Genomic DNA, 17,808 nt, shown 5'->3' with positions numbered 1-17,808 from the left:
CCCCAAGATCTACCCTCTTCTTATTCCCTACCTAACTTCCTTCTTCAACACCTGCCTTTCATCAGCCACCTTCCCCTCTGCTTTCAAGCACAAACACTATCATCCCCATTTTGAAGAAAACTTCTGCCGATCCCCTTCTCACCTCTAACTTCCGCCCTATCTCTCTTCTTCCATTCATCACTAAGCTTCGAGCGCCTCGCCTACTCCCAGCTCTCAACCTTTGTCACCAGTCTCTCCCTCCTACCCCCCCTCCCAACCTGGTTTCCGTCCTAAACACTCTCCTGAAACTGCTCTTACCTACATCCTTATCTCCCTCCTCTCTGCTCGACACTCTAAGCAATCCTCAGTCCTCATTCTTCTAGACCTCTCTGCTGCCTTCGACACTGTCGATCACCCCCTTCTTCTTAACACTCTGGATTGAAAGGATCTGTCCTTAACTGGCTATCCTCTTACCTCTCCTCCCGCTCGTTCACTGTTTCCTGGGGTGGCAGGTCCTCTCCATCCCAGCCTCTTGAGTACGGCATACCTCAAGGTTCAGTGCTTGGACCTTTCCTTTTCTCACTGTACACCTCCCTCCTTTCCCCTGTTATCTCCTCGTTTGGCATTTCCCACCACTTCTATGCCGATGGCACTCAACTCTTCCTTTCCTTCTCTTCCTTCTCAACCGACCTCCACCTGAAACTCTCTGCCTGTCTTACTGCCATAAAGAACTGGATGTCTTCCCGCTTTCTCTCCCTCAACACTGACAAGACTGAAGTTGTCTTTTCCCCCTCCAACTCTCTTACCCCTCCCTCCCTCCCCTCCACCTTTCATTCACTTTCCTCCCACTAATCTCCCTATCTGTCTCCATGCTCGTAACTTAGGCATTCACTTTGACTCCTCTCTCTTTCTCCCACCATATCTCTCTCACTTCTTGTGCCTGTCGCTACCACCACTTCAATATTCGCAAAGTCCACCCCTCTCTCACCTTTCATGCTACTAAACTTCTACTCTCCTCCCTTATCTTCTCTCGTCTCTTCTACTGCTCCTCCTTACTCTTTGGACTACCTACTTCTCATCTCGCCCCCCTCAAATCTATCTACCATTCCGCTGTCCGTACCCTTTGTCTCCTTACCTCCCATGACTCCATCTCGGCTTCCCTCTCCTCCCTTGGCTGGCTTCCTTTTCACTGTCAACTTAAATTTCACTTTCTATGCCTTGTCTTCAAATCTCTCCATGGTTTGCTCCCCCTTACCTCTCCTCCCTCCTCTCCTTCTACACTCCCTCCAGCTCCCTTTGTTCAGCTGACCACTTCCTTCTCACTGTACCTCCGTCCCCTCCCGTTTCTGCTCCTTCCAGCTCCTAGCTCCCCTGCACTGGAACTCCTTACCTCTCTCAATCCATTCTATTTCTACCTTCTCCTCTTTCCGCACCTCCCTTAAATCTCTCCTTCTCCACTCCCCGCCTTGAAACCCCTTCCCCTTCTTGCTCCCCCTCCTTCCTTTCTTTCTTCTCCCCTTGATTCCTCCATCCACTCCCCGACCACACCACGCTCACCCTTTCCCCTTCTCTCCTCCCCACCTCTCCCTCACAGTCCTACAGCACTACTCTCCCTATTCCCTTCAATTTAATTGCTCTTCTTACTGTTTTGTTGACTGATTCATAACTGTAATTTGCTTCTACCGTTATATTGTTTTATGTACCAAGTTGTTCAATTGTGCAGTGTTTTGGTGTGAAGCGCTATTTAAACAAATAAATACAAATGTGTGTGTCTTATGTTGGGAAACTTCCCATTCGTTAGTTTCATCTCGCTTATGGCAAATTGTTCTTCATGTGGAATCTGTACATGTATCTAAGTGTGTTTAACCAGGTAGGATCGAGAGTATGAGTGTGTGTGGGTATTAAGTTATTTGAAATCATGATAGGTTCATATAGGTTAGGTTCTACCCTGTGCTTCCCCAGTCGCATCCAAACTAGGTGTTTCCTTATCTCTTTCCGGTGTTCCTACTTCCCCCACCCTATCCACAACCTCTCCCTAATCCCTCTTCCCACCATTGGCTGCCACGTGGTGTCCTGTGTATATCTCTATCAGGTACCTGTGCCAACCACAGTGGGAGGGGTCGATTCATTCGGCTTCTGTGGTTCTGGAGAGAGTGTCAAACTCTCTTCCCTTACAAAGTGTGATTGTGAAACCCAGGGTGAACAGTGAATCACCTGAGAAGTTGTGCATATGAGAATCTTGAGGAGAAAAGAACTTTTGATTGTCGCATCAGGTCCTCTGAAATAAGAGATTTTGAATGTCAAAGAGACTTTGGCACAGAAAGTCCTGATACTGAGCTTTTGAACTGCATGCTCGTACTATAAAAGCCAGAGTATGTGCTAAGCTTGAGTGTGCCGTCTTGTCCCGTGCTAAAAACGTGGGAAAGGGAAGCTAACGGGTCAACTATCCTGACCTATCATTTCTTGAACACTTTTCTTTTGTATAACATCGTTTCCCACACCATTTGTATTTAGAAGTAAGGATTGGCAATAGGTTTATTAGCATAGGCCCTTTTATTTTGACAAGACCCCACTAGGACTGTGTTATTATTATTTGATGGTCGTAGTTTGCTCCCATCTGTAGATTTAGGATTAGACAGGCATTGCCTTCCTGCCTTACACAACCGACGCACCTTACTTGAATCTGTTTCACAGGTTTCTTGGCACAGTTCCAGCTTCACAATGAGGCTTGACTCAGTATCTTTTCAAGTGCCCTTGAAGCTTTACCATCATTGGTTTTGTCAACATTCACTTGCTTAGTAGCTTTAACTTGCAAGACCAACATAGGCTTTCCAGTACACTTCCCTGCTAGGAAACGCAGTTACTGTTATAGTTTCTTTTGCAAAATCCATCATAAGCTTCCCAATACACCCTCCTGATAGGAAACATATTCTCTGTTTTAGGTTTCTTGATCAAAGCACCTGGCGCCCTTTTGCCAGGTTTCTCTTGCCTATGCAGGGTTTGCTACTATTATAATTCTCTCGCAGAACTATTCTTGGCAATGCTTGCTTTTTTTTCTCTTGACAATGCTTCTTTTTATTGCTTCTCACCATGTTAATTACTTTTTCATCTCCGTTTCCTTATATTCAATTCAGATATTCAAAATCAAACGTCTCTGGCACTAAACCACCTATCCACTGTATCCGGGCCCCCTTTTAGACCCAGGTGGACTCACCGTCCTTCTCACAGTCTGGTTTCCACTTTCTGTGGCTTTTCGGAGACTCATCTCCACTCGCGGTCCACTCGTGGTCCGCTCGCTCTGGTTCCCTCTCGCATACAGCGTTCTCCACGGGTTCCTCGCTTCCCTGCTGCTTAATTCAGCGCTCCGGTAACCTGCAGTCAGCGGTCCTGACCATGTGAGCGTTTGGGAGTCTCTCCAACGCTCCTGGTACCTTCGCTCTGTGCCGCACTGCTTTCTCAGCTCTGCCTCAGACAACCAACGAGCCCCTCTCGCTCGCTGCACTGGATCACACCCTGTATGCCTCCCAGTGTCTCGGGAAGGTGCCTTCTCGCTGCCACAACTTCTCCCCTGGAACTCTCCTTCATGCTTGCTGTGCCTCTCTCTAAACCTCTCAGCTGAGCCTGTTTTTAAGTTCCCGCCTCCAGGATAATTAGTCCAACAACTAGACCACTCATGTTTCTTCTTCCAGTCTGTCTTCTGTGTTAATGCTGGCCTCCTCGTCTCAGTACCTAAGTGGTGTGCATTGGGAGAGGGTTTTCTTGCAAAATAGGGAAGGGCTTGGTAATACCCTACAAAGGTCTGGGGGGATATTGGACTCCTTGCAAACCGGAAATGGGGGATACCACGTCTCCCCCAAGGGTGCCTCATCCTCCACCCAGCTGATCCTCCCTTGCATATCCACCACCAGGGTCAGGATCCATAAGCGACGGCCTGCCCCTGGCCACCTGGGGAAATAAGCGAGGATGCCCTCAGATTCCTCACATACCCTTCCCTTGTGCAGGTTGGATCTGGGTGTTTCACAGGGGAATCGAGAAAGGAATTTTACATTTCCTTGATCTTAGCCCTTTCGGTGTTCCACAGTGGTAGCAGATTAAAAAGCCACTGCATAACTTGTGGATTTGATTCCTTTCGTTGACAAATCCATACAAGGGGTGAATGATCTGTGAGAAGGCATCATGAAGTAGGCACAGACAACTGGGGAATACAAACTTTTATTTAAAATCAAGAAACTTTTATTTAAAATTACAAACAGGTTGGGATAAGGCCTATGTTGCCCTATCATAAAAGGTGGGATTTCCGTACTTAACTAAAACTAATGATAGTCTGTGTCAGAAAGTCTAAAATAAATGTCTGTCAGTGTCCGAAACCTATACCTGCCCTCACAGCTAGCTATTTCTTCGAACTGTGTAGGGATGTCAGCATCAAATGAAATCGTGTTCAAACAAATGTTCAGAGCTTCTTCCAGCTTTTGGTTGGAAAGGGGTTCACCCTTCCCCAGGATTCCATAGTTCACTTTTAAACAAAATGGGTTCGCTTTCCCAAGCTTTCAAGTCTTTCACTGTTTTCACAACAACACAATTCCTCTGGATTCTTCCCAGGCTTTTTGACTCTTTCATCAATATCATAAAGTTCAACTCTTTAAATTCACAATGTGCAAGCTTCTGGATATTCAGCCATAAACTTACGAATGAGTTAAGTGGCTTCTCCTTAGTGGGGTGTATTCGGTCTAGTCACAGTTGTCAGACCACACGGTCCACCCATTACAAGTCACGCAACCCACACACCCGATAGGCTTCCTTTCCAAAGTTGCACCACCACTGCTTCAGCTCAACAGTGGTATCGGATTTATTCTTGCAGTCCTTTTCAATGCTTGTTTTGCCACCATTCAATTGCTAGATTATCAAACTTTCTCATAGAGTTGCCACAGTTTCAACTTGTACAGTTCCTCTTTTCCTTACGGCTCTTGCCAATACTTGCTTTTTCTTAGTTTGAACAATTCACAGTTCTTTGTATTAATTATCAACGCTTGCTTTCTTTAGTTTCCATGATTCACAGTTCCTTTGCATCAGCAAACGCTTTCCTCTGCTTACCATTTACTCATTACTTTCTTTTGGTTCGGTATTCAAAATTGCAATGCATTCAAATCAAAACAATGTAACTGCAAATTCCCAGTTGACTCTCCTGCTGGGAATTTCACAGGCTTCTCATTCAGTTTCAAGGTTACTGCTTTTCTGGCCCTTCAGCGGCCTTTCCAATATCAGTACAGTTGAGTATTCACAAACCGCTCAACCTTTACATCATCATAGTCATCAAACATCTGCGTTTCACAATTTTTAACCAGCAATAATATAGCTTCCACTGTCACTCACGAGTGTCCTGACCCCCCTGCACAGAGCGTCCCAGAGTCATTCAGCCTCACTCGATTCACCGGGTAGACTGTCTTTGTGTGCCCTTTTCCGCCTCGGTTGGTTCTTCTTGGCTGCTGCTTTTCCCAGCTCGGCAAGCCCCTCTTTCTGGGTCTCCGACACTTCGGGCTACCCGAGAGGGTGTCCTCTTGATTCCAGGAGGTTGGCAGCCTAACCCTGCCACCAGAGACCTTCCAACAACGCCAGCCACAATCTGCTTTACTGTTTACAAGTATTCAACAGACGATTTCAATCTACTTTCTCTTCTCCCTGGATCTTCATTTGCCTCACCTGAGCCGGGCATTTATACTGCCCCTTTGGCTTCAGGTTCAGACCATTCACATTGATTTCACAACGGTCTTGGTATTCGGCATCCCTCTTCCTCGTCACAGTACCAGAGTGGTGTTTGTGTATGTCTGAGTTAATAAAGGATGAATGTAAGTTCCTATGTGGTTTCTTCCTCGTCTCAGTACCATAGTATTATATATTTGGAGATGGTTTTCTTACACAGTAGGGAAGGGATTGGAAATAACCCATAAAAGGCCCAGGGGACTTTTGATTCCTGATGAAAGGGAAATGGGAGATACCGTGTCTCAGCCAAGGGTGTCTCAGCCAAGGGTGCCTCATCCCCACCTCCCAGGTCTCCTCCTATGAGGTGATCCTTCCTCTCATATCCACCCCGAGGGTCAGAATCCGAAAGAGACTGCCTTTCCCTGGCCACCTGGGGGGAGGATATTTTGCGGAAAGAAGTGAGAACACTCTCAGATTCCTCACATCTGTAACTATTCTAAACTTCCGCCCCAACAGGTAGTAGTTTAGGTGTATTATGGCCCATTTTATAGCAAGGGCATTGAGCTCGATAACGGAGTAATGTTTCTCTCTCGGGAATAGTGTTCTACTTATTTAGAGTATTGGGTGTTCCAGGCCGTTGTGATCTTGGAAGAGTACGGCTCCTAGTCCTGCTAGAGAAGCATCCGTCTGAAGGATGAATTCTTTTGAAAAATCAGCCACTTTTAAGATAGGGCTCTGACAAAGGGTTTCTTTCAAGGTTAGATAACAATTTTGATCATCTTCATTCCACCTGATTTTCTGGAGCTCTGCATTTTTCAATTTGTCAGCGAGTCTAGCGGTTTTACTTGAAAAATTAGGGATGAACCGTCGGTAATAGCCAAAAAGCCCTTTGATCCTTTTTTGTTCTTGGTGTAGGTGTGTCTAGGACTGCCTTAACCTTTTCTTGCTGTGTCTGAACCGTGCCATTTCCCATGAAAAATCCTAAATACTTTGCTGCGGATTGAGATCATTTGCACTTGTTAGATTACCTGCTAACACCACTGTTGTTAACTCTCATGATTGTATAGAGGTGATAGATATGATCTTCCCAGGTCTTACTGTGGATTACAATGTCGTCTATATAGGCCCACAGAACTCAGAGTAAGGTTGTAAGATCTCATCCATCAACCTCTGGAATGTTGCAGGGGCCTCGTGCATTTCAAATGGGAGGACTTTAAAGTACAACAGACCTAGGGGTGTGGAAAAGGCAGTTTTTTCTTTGTCAGGACTGTATAACGGAATCTACCAATAGCCTTTTGTGAGGTCTATGGTAGATCGATAAACAGGATTACCCAGCCAGTCAATAAGGTCATCAATACAGGTAATCGGGTAGGCATCAAAAAGGTAGATATTGCATGGACTTTTCTAAAGTCAATACAAAATATCCATGTCCCATCCATCGGGTTTGGCTACTAACACGATTGGGGAAGACCAGGGACTACTAGATGATTCAATAATATTAGCCTCAAGCATCTGCCTGAATTCCTGGATGATGGTTGCTTTCCTCACCTCAGGTAGTCTTTGAGGTTTTAGGTATACTACTTTGCCCACTGGAGTGCGGATATGATGGTAAAATCCTTTCACTCTCCCTGGCTCCTCTCTGAATACATCAGTAAATTGAAGGAGTAGGTCATATAGATCTTCTCTCTGGTTGTTACTAAGTTCAGAAGTGATAAGTACCTTTCTATCAGAGTCATTGGGTAATAAACAAGCTAGAATGATCGTAGTAGACGCTGCAGGGTTTTTCTTCCACTCCTTTAAAAGGTTGATATGGTATACCTGGGTTTTCACTCGACTCGACGGTCAGGTTGTGAGATTTTGAAGTTACAGGGTCCTGTCTGTTCTAGTACCTCATAAGGTCCATGCCATTTGGAAATGTGTTTATTCTCGGAGGTTCGTAAGAACACCAACACTTTTTGGTCTACCATGAAAGATCTTAATGATATGATATTTTATTTGTATCGCGCTTGTACAAGTGTTTCAGAGCGCGACAAGGCAAGGGAGGGGAGAACAAAACAACGATCTTTCTTACTAGGCCCGGTGACATTGAGAACGTGCAAGTACATTGCAAAGGGGAAAAAGTACATGGTAGGGGGAGAGTGGAAAGTGCGGAGCAGAGGAGAAACAGATAACCCTCTGTGTATCCCCCCCGCCCCCGAGCACGCGAAACTGCAGATTAATGCGGCGAGACCCCGCGGATCACCACCTGGAGCAGAAACGGGCTGGAAAAGCGGATGAACTTACCGAGGCGAGTCGGAGTCCCCCGACGATGATGGTCGTAACCAAGATGGCGGTGCGCGCCATTTCGCTATCCCGGTGGAGACCCTGATGTTTGCAGCTGCGACCCGCCACCGAAGACGAGGAGACCCTGGAAGCCCTCCCCTGCCTCTTCATAGGAGGGACGCCTACGAAACGGACCAGACCCGGGCCGCTGCTGGGGCGGTGCAGCCTCGTTCCCTTGGAGGCTTTCTCCGACTGCCCGCGTGTGCTCCCAATGGGGGGGGGGGGTGGTGAGGCCCCCCTGTCCTCCGATCGGTGCACCAAAGGCTCCGGTGGAGGAGCGGTCCAGGCCCTGCGCCGGCGCGGGAGACGGAGGCGGCGATCGATCGCGATCGTAAAGGAGAGCTCAGAAGCCTGGAGCGCACTGACAGACGGTGCGGAACACTGCGCCTGGCCCGAACTGATTCCAGCCTTTCTGAAGAGGGGATCGGAGGTGAGGTGCTGGGACCCCTAGGGAAGTGTGGTCTGTCTCGGGACTTGGGGTGACCCCCGGGTGGAGAAGCGGACTTGAGGAACTGATACTGAGCTCCTGCGCAGAGTGAGGGGCGGAGAGGGGACGCTCATGAGTATTGCTAGCCTTTACCTGCAACAACTACTGGTGGCCATAACAGGATTCCCCCACTTCATCGCGCGGCCCAACGCTGACCCTTCCTGAGCATTTAATACTACGCACCTCCTCCGTTCAACACTGTGGAGCCTAGCTGTCCCTGGGGTCCCTCAGCCCTCTTGCAGCGCTCTGCCTGGGGGCTCAGGCTTTGCCTCCCCAACTATGCCCAGAGCAGGTCCCAAGAAGAGGGAACAAGTGCAAGATATAAAAGCTCTCCTGACATCCCAAGCTGCCCTGAAATCCCAGAGCCATACAATATCTGTGGACGTACACCCTGCCCCTGCTACAGCCTCTATAGCAGACATGGCTCTCTCCAGATCGGATCTAGAGGACATGCTGAGAGCACTCAAGCAAGAGATTCCGCAGGATATTAAGTCAGAGATAAATACCTCTAGAGACACTCTAGCTAAGTCTCTGGGGGAACTTACCTCCCATCTAAGTGGCATCGAGACCAGAGTGAATGACCTAGAAGACACCACTTGCGAATTAACACATGAGACGGAGGTGCTCTCGGAACGGGTTAGAGTGATTGAGGACCACCTTGAGGAAATCTGGACTAAGCAGGCGGACCTCGAAAATAGATCTAGCCGCAATAATGTGTGCATTCGTGGTATTCCTTGTCAAATTACAGATCAAGAATCGCCAGAATATGTTAGTGACCTGTTTCGTGGCCTTCTGGGGCTGGCCTCCTCTGACGCTCTGATTCTCGACAGAACCCATCGAGTATATTCTTCCATAAAGCAGAGAAGGAATCTTCTCCCGGATGTCCTCACAAGAGTTCACTACTTCCGCCAAAAAGAAGAGATGATGATGATGGCCAGGAAGACAGAGTCTGTCCAGTTTCGAGGTGCGAGGGTCCACCGGTTCCAGGATCTCTCCCCATATACTTTAGCCTGCCGACGCCGCCTACAAAAAGTCACCTCATGGCTGCAGGCCCAGAAGGTCCGCTACCGTTGGGGGTTCCCTTGCAAACTACTCTTCGATTTCCGCAATCAACACTATGCGATCGCCACGGAGATGGAAGCGAGGGAACTAATGACGGAGTTTGCTTCGACATCCATATCGGATCTGGAAGCTCTTCCAACTAAAGAGCCCGGCTTATGTCCTGCCTCGCCAGACAGAAGAAGGAAGCCTAGAGGATGGAGGCGAGTAGGTGGTCTTACCGCTCACAATGGTCAAGCTACAACTGAGGGTCAGGCCCGTCTATCCCCAAACAGTTCAGGTGGCCGCTCTAATTCACCTAATCTCCTGCGGTCGGATGAGGCCCCTGCCTGAAGGCGAATGAAACAAATCTGCAACAAGGGCAAAGCTTCCGCTTTACGAGAAAATAAGAAGGCAGAACTGCATCTCGAATGATTGATACAACTTAGAGCGGTTGAAACTTTGATGGGTCTGAGAAATACTAAAGAGCCTGTTCTTCTGGGACAGTATTAGGGCCCAAGCGGCCTTGTCCGGGTCTCCTGATTAGACTTGAGACACTGGGTAATTGTTAGGGAGTTCATTTTTGCAAGAGTCTTATGCTATGCACGGGACTTCATATGGCTCTCAAAATGGGGGCCCTAAACCGGAAAGTGCCCGTATTATTGGAAGTTAACTATGGTTTCAATGGAAGTTGAGATTAATGGAAATTACTTGCAGCTTTTGGCTCACCACAGTTCGCGACATTACAGTATGTCGTCCGATGGTACAACTTATTATTTTAGGTTTATTTGTTCTTCTTTTGATTTGATTGTCTTCCAAATTTCTTTGTATACTTTTTTGCTGTTTCGGAACACTAAGGTTGAGTTGGTCTCGGAGGGAGACTATAAGCTATGGGTCAACCCTTATAACATCAGCTTCAAATCTACAATATTGGCAGAATGCTTTAATGGATGGGTCAACTGGGGTGAACTGTATAGTGTCTTGGTAGTTACATTTTGGGCCTTTCAGAACTGGTCTGAGAGGACGTTGGGGGAAGGGATGGTGCAGGACAGATACAAAAATGCCTTCTGTGGGGAGAACACTGAGACATTGACACCGAATATAATCTGACTCTTAATGTTCAGGGTCTCAATTCCCCAATTAAGAGATGAGCGCTATTTCACAGGCTGGTGACGTACAATCCTACAATAATGTTTCTACAGGAAACGCATCTGTTGCCGGCAGACAAATTTCGCCTGAATGATAAACTCTACCCAACCAGACTCTGCGCCTCTTCTGGGACAAAGAAATGTGGGTTAGCTATACTCGTCCGGAAGGGGACCCCATTGACAATTCATAGAACCTGGTCAGACAAGGGGGGGGAAGGTATGTTCTGGCGATAGCCACACTATATGGTAAGAGGGCGACCCTTTTATCACTGTACGTGCCAAATGTTAACCAACACCAATTTTTTGCCAATGTATCGAGAATGCTGAATGAACATGCGGAGGGAGATCTCATAATCGGGGGCGACTTTAACACTGTAATTAACCCTTTAGAAGATAAGTCTCTCCCCCCAACCCAGACAGACAAGAAGAATTTTATGGCCCTGACCTCTCTCCTCAGGGAACATTCATTGATTGAGGGATGGAGATTTTTTCACCAGGGTGAACGGGATTATACTTTCTTTTCTCCTGTACACAGAGGGTTTTCTAGGTTGGACATGTTTCTCCTTTCTGACGCCCTCATCCCCCATGTCACAGAAGTGGAGATCCTCCCCAAAGCTTTATCTGATCACGCCCCAGTATTGTTTTCAATGTCTCCGCCTGATATGCATATGATATGCCTTCTTGAACCTGGCGGTTGAATGAATTTGTGTTGCTGGATCCTCGGACCCGCTCCTGCATTGCTGATTATAGAACAATACTTTGCAGAAAATGATACCGGGGAGCTAGAATATGCAATAGTGTGGGATGCAGCGAAAGCGGTCATTAGAGGTCAGGTCATAACTCAAACAATTGAACGGAATAGGGTCCACAGACAGACCCAAACACAATTAGAGGCGCAGCTCCATGAAGCGGTAGAGACACATAGAAGGAAACCCTCTAGACAGGCATTTAGGGAGGTTCACACAGCACAGAAAGCTCTGGAGGCCCACCATATGAGTCGAGCAGCCTTAGGTATAATGCGCACAAAACAGTATTACTATTCCAAGGGGAACAAGGCTGGTAGCTAAACTCAGACAGCAGACAAAGCGCAATCGTATAGATTCCCTAAAAGATATGGAAGGGAAGCGGGTTTTTGCTGAATCAGGGAAGCTTCGGATTGTTGAGGAATTCTTCAGGAACCACTCAGCGGCCCACGTCACTGACCCGCAATTAGCCAGGGAATTTATTCAGAAGGCTGACCTCCCACAGATACCCTCGGAGTTTCGCGAGTCCCTGGAATCCCCAATAACCCTAGAGGAGACAGAGAGGGCAATTTGCACCTTCCCATCAGGAAAGGCTCCAGGGCCGGATGGTTTTACCAATTAATTCTATAAGACCTTTGGGGAGGAGCTAACCCCTCACTTAACAAAATTGTTTAACTCTGTATGGAGGGCGGGAGTGGTCACGGCATCTATGGCGGAATCAGCTACAACGCTGGTGTTGAAACCTGGAAAAGACCCTACTGATTGCGCCTCATATAGGCCTATTCCACTTTTAAACACGGATGCCAAATTACTGGGGAAAATAATAACGAATCGCCTAGGCCCAATCCTCCCGTCATTGATAAATAATGATCAGACAGGCTTTATATATAATCGATCCACCTATGATAATATACGCCGAGCCATCAACCTGATTGCCCTCGCCCCAAAGATCCCGGGTGACTTATCGGTCCTATCCCTAGATGCTCACAGAGCTTTTAATAGTATGTCGTGCGGATATCTGGAACTAGTGCTAACGGGGTTTGGCTTTGGACCAGAGTTCTCCAGACTAATACTCTCAAATTTTCAAATTCCCACGACTAAAATTAAAGTTAATAAGAATTGGACTCCCCTTATTGAATCAGCCAAGGGTACGAGACAGGGATGTCCTTTGTCCCCATTGATATTCGCCTTAGCAATGGAGCCTCTTGCTCAACATATAAGATCGCATCCAGGCATCCAAGGTTTTGAGGTAGGGGGGGGGCAGTCCCATAAGATTGCGCTATATGCGGATGATCTACTTTGCTTCTTGCGAGACGCCCCTAATACACTCCCGCCCCTCTTAGGTCTCCTAAATCAATTCGCCGAGAAATATCTGGCTTCAGGACAAACCCAGCTAAATCAATAGGTATGCCCCTGACTGCAGACTTAGATAGCGTTCGCAGCTCCTCTAGTCTAACGAATTTCCCCTGGTCTCCAACAGAGATTCCATATTTGGGGGTAAAACTGACCCCAACATATGCGGGCCTCTACAGAGCGAACATTCCCCCATTGCTTAAAGAATTGAAGGAATGGCTACAGCGATGGGATTCTCAGGAAATCTCATGGCTAGGCCGTATTAATGTGGTTAAAATGACACTTCTCCCGAAACTATTATATGCCTTTCATTCTTTGCCAATAGCCATCCCAGAATTTGAGCTTATAAATCTCCAAAAGGAGATATACCAGTTTATCTGGAAGAGGAATAAGCCACGTATCCCCGGTAAACTCTTGACAAGGGGAAGAATGTTGGGAGGTCTGGGCCTTCCCTCGCTACCACATTATTACAGAGCTGCGCAGGTAGCCATAATGCTTTCCTGGAGGGACTCCCCACAACCACCCAAGTGGCTAGAGATAGAACAGATCGCGGCCGCACTTCCTTTAGCTCCCCTCCCGTTTCTTCAGAAAGAAGCATGTCATTTTAAAACTGGTATCTTGCCAACCACCTTGTCCACCCTGAAGTGTTGGGATAAAGCACGATCACAGAGGGGTATCCCACTAGGGCTAGTGCCACTGTCTCCTATCACCCAAAATCCCGCTTTCACTCCGGGACTAGCGCCAACAGTGTACCGAACCTGGAGTCGAGACAAACCACTGTGCCTGAGAGATCTATATGTAGACCAGGAACCACTGACCTTCCAGGCATGCAAAGAGAAGTTTGATCTCCCAGAGACAGAATGCTTTCGATACATACAACTGCGCCATTGGCTCACTAATAGGGCCATCCGCCGAGCAGCCCAAAGAACCCCCCTTGGCATAGAGTTGAAAATCCTTGAAGGACACCAATCCCATAAGATATTGCTATGTTATAAACTCCTGGAAAGAGCCTCCACAGAGGAGAAGCTCCCATATATGAAAGCTTGGGAGAGAGAACTGGGCCTAGAGATTTCAGACGAATCTGGCATCGTGCCCAGACTAGTTCCCGCTGCACTCAAATAAAAGAAAATGCTATTAAAATTTGTTTTAGATGGTATTTCCCCCCAAACAGGCTTCACTCCATTAACCCAGAATATCCGGATACATGTTGGCACGGGTGTGGTGAACGAGGAGACTTGGCGCACATGTGGTGGCATTGCCGGGTTATTCAATCATATTGGCTGGAGGGGAGATCTAAAATCAAAGAAATCACGGGTTCTTTGCTCCCTATGGACCCCAGAGTGTTCTTATTAGGGGACGCCCCGGAAGACGGGTCATTTCCAATGTCAGGACACAAAGCAAGCCTAATTTCCCATTTATTGGTGTCTGCCCGTATCACCAGAGCTAGATTTTGGAAGACAATAGAAGGCCCGCACCTAGCGTACTGGTGGCTAAAGTTATGGGAATTGCTAGGTTTAGAAAAACCTACGGCAGTGGTGGAGGGGAAACTTTTGAGATTCCAGAAAATATGGCGCCCCTTTCTAGACTTTGTATCTGATAAGGAACACATGTATTTTAAACCACAACTCTTAAAGCACTTTATGAATTCTTGAATTGTCAATGACCACATTAACTACGTATTTGCATGCTTTAGGTGGTGGAAATGCAGAAGCAGTAACTGTGATTAAGAATTCCGATATCTCCCACCCCCCAATGAATTTATGGATTCATCTGATTTAAAAGGAGATAATTGACCCAATGAACTCAACTTAGTGAACAAATGCTGTTTTTCCTTTTTTTTTTCTTTCATTCTCTCTTTCATTACACACTAAATGAATGACCGAGAAACCATGAATTGTACACTTTATTACTCAACGCTGTGATTTATGTTGAATACATGGAATGTTGAATAATTGTTAAGATATGAAGGTTTAATTAAGTTGTACAAAATGAATTTCTGGATTGTTAATGGTTATATCGTTTTTTTACACTGAAAACTAATAAAAATATCTAAAAAAATATATAATAATAATAAAAAGGTGTGGGACTGCAGGGGTACAGATACAATGCCCAATGCAAGGGATGGCGGGGAGCCAGTGCATAAGGGTGAGCAGATTCCTGTGCCCAGGGGACAGGGGGTGGCCAGGTGCACAGTGCCATGAGAGAGAAGATCAGCAAGGGAGAGGGGGAGCAAAGGCAGCTGCAAAGAGGAAGGTCTTGAAGTGCTTCCGGAACCGAAGATGGTTCTCCTCAAGTTTTAGAGTGGCAGGGAGGCTGTTCCAGAGGGAGGCCCCAGCCGAAGACAGAGATCTACCCTCAGCTCATTTCTTTGAAAAACGACTGACCCTGAGGGAGTTAGAGGTAGAGGAGCGAAGAGTTCGAGAGGGTAGGTATTTGCGGAGGGATAGTTGAAGGTATTTTGGTCCCAGTCCCCAGAAAGCCTTGTGGATAATGCAGAGGGCTTTAAATGTAATCTTTGCAGCCACTGGGAGCCAATTGAGAGATTTCAGAGCTCGAGGTGACCTTCGATTATTCAAGGTTTTCTGCTCTTCTTGTGCCTTGGCCATATGGGTTTGGACTAAAGATCTTACCACAGTCATGTGATCTTTAAGGCGGTGGGTGGTTTGGGAGAGTGGAATTTGGGCTTCCTCTCTTTCCTGCCAGGTCTCTCTCAATATGTCCAGGATATCTCAGAGTTCCCGCCCGTAAATTAATTCAAACAGGGAGAATCCTGTAGAAGCCTGAGGGGTCTTTCTAACAGCAAATAAAGTCCAAGGTACCATCTGATCCCAATTTCTTCCATCTTGTTCCACTAGCTTCCGTAGTATTGTTCTCAGGGTCTTATTAAACCTTTCTACAAGGCCATCTGTTTGTGAATGCTATACTGAAGTTCTTAGGGTGGTAATGTGTAATAGTTATTTTAATTCCCTCATGAGTTTGCTCATAAATATAGAGCCCTGATCCATTAAGATTTCCTTGGGAAAATCCTACTCTCGAAAAGAAGGGGAGTAGTTGTTTCAGGGTCTGCTCTGTGGTATTAGCTCCAAGGGGAAAGGCTTCTGAATATCACATGGCATAGTCTACTATGACCAGATTATACTTATTCCCCAACTTTGATGCTTCTAGGGGACCTACAATATCCATGCCAATTCTAGAAAATGGAACTTCAATAATTGGGAGTGGTTGTAAAAAAAGGTACTGGAATATGGGTGCAGGTCTTTTGGAAGATCTCACAAGACTGTATAAAAGGTCTTAATATCTGAGTGAATTCCAAGCCAGTAGAATTTGTTAAGGATTTATGCCTGGGTCTTTGTCTGCCCTAAATGACCGCCCGTCAAATGGGAGTGGGCTATTGGTTTGTGACTCTTTGGTAGCATCAACTCGTGCCCTCTGAAGTGGTGTCTCCTCTGTACATCAACCCGTGATTTAAAAAGAAAAAGGGTCCCCCTTTCTCCGGGCCCTCTTGGTTTGGTAGAATTTGCAAGGAGGCTTCAGCTAACAGTGGATCATTCCTTTGGGCAAAGGCTAGATTGGGAAGAGTTTCAGGTTCTTTGTCTATATCCCTTCTGGGTTCGGGTTTGTGTGGGGTATCAGGTGTTTTGTCAACATTCCTGAAACCTCAGGTATCTCATTCTGTCACCCATGTCCTGTCCTCTTCATTTACCCTAAGAAAACACTGCTCTTTCGAGCACCCCCTGTACAATTTTATCTCCCTGACTAATTTGAAAGGGATCTTTCCCATGGTTTTGTAATAACACCTTTATATCCCCTATAACTCTTGCTAACACATCTGTTCCAAACATCCATGCTAACCACAATTAAGGAGCCAACCTGGTGAATGTATGTGGGGGTGGAATCAAGACCAGACTAGTAGCTATTAGTCTTCTTTCACCTGTGGGAATGATTTCTTCTCTACTGCTACAGATATCAAATTCAATAGAGCCTTCTATGGTTACAGAGGAGGCTGATGCTCTGGGACTTAACTTCTCAACCTCTAGGGTTCCCCAACTTGTTTCAGTTGAGCCGCATCCCACTCTGACACCATTTGTGAAGGCCTCATGAAGGAGACAGACAAGTGATTCGAATTTTTAGATACAAACTTTTATTATTAAAAAGTAGGGTTGCTTAGGTGGCGCTGTGGAGCAGCCCAAGATGGCTGCGTAGCCTTTCAGCTCCGTGCGGCCTCGGCATTCATCTGCTCCCATTTGCGGTTCCCGATATTGTGAAGGACTATCGGCTAGCCGAGCTGTTTCTGCCACTGCACTGGACATTTTGTGCGATTTTGGTCTCGATCGGCCCACCTGGGACTTGACTGACGGCCCTGTCTGATTTGGGCCTAGTACTCCACCCGGCCCCCGGCGGTTGCCTAACATCCGGCCCTCCCGCCTGCCCTGCCTGACTCCCGGGTCCCCTCCCCGCCGCTCTGTGAAATTGCGGCGGGTGCCTGGCGGTCCTGTTGCGGACGCTGCCACACTGCGGATGTCACCTGCTGCGTTAGTGATCATCGCGGCCTCCCCGGCGCCGACAACATGGAGGATCTCATCGCCCCGCTGCCGCGGCGGACCAGGTGAGCGGGGGGGGGGCTGGAGTGGTGGGCGTCGAGACCTCTGCCCACTGTCTGCGATATTACGGGCCTGTACTGTCATAAGGAAGCAGCCCTCACCATACTGTCTGCCCACTTTCCCGCTGACAGTGTCGCCGCCTCTGCCCGCGCCCTCCTAAGAAAGATCCCGCTGGCACCCCCACATAACCTGTACACATAAGGAGGCCGCGATCGCTCGCCATCACAGCCTTGCCGCTCCACCGCTGACTCTCTGCTATCCACGGTGGTCCCCCACCTGCCCTCAACCGCCTACTGCCACCGAAGGACACTGCGTTTGAGCCTCCCGGCCCATCTCACCTCTCCATCCTACCCACACGTGGGCCCTTACTGCAACCGGGCCCACCACAATGACAATGCCTAGCAGAAATAAGGCGGGGGCCCACGGAGGTAAAATGGACA

Source organism: Ambystoma mexicanum, chromosome 2p, assembly GCF_040938575.1.
Source record: "Ambystoma mexicanum isolate Mex_15411 chromosome 2p, UKY_AmexF1_1, whole genome shotgun sequence".
In the NCBI taxonomy this organism is placed as follows: Eukaryota; Metazoa; Chordata; class Amphibia; order Caudata; family Ambystomatidae; genus Ambystoma; species Ambystoma mexicanum.
Note: the sequence above shows the minus strand (reverse complement) of the source record.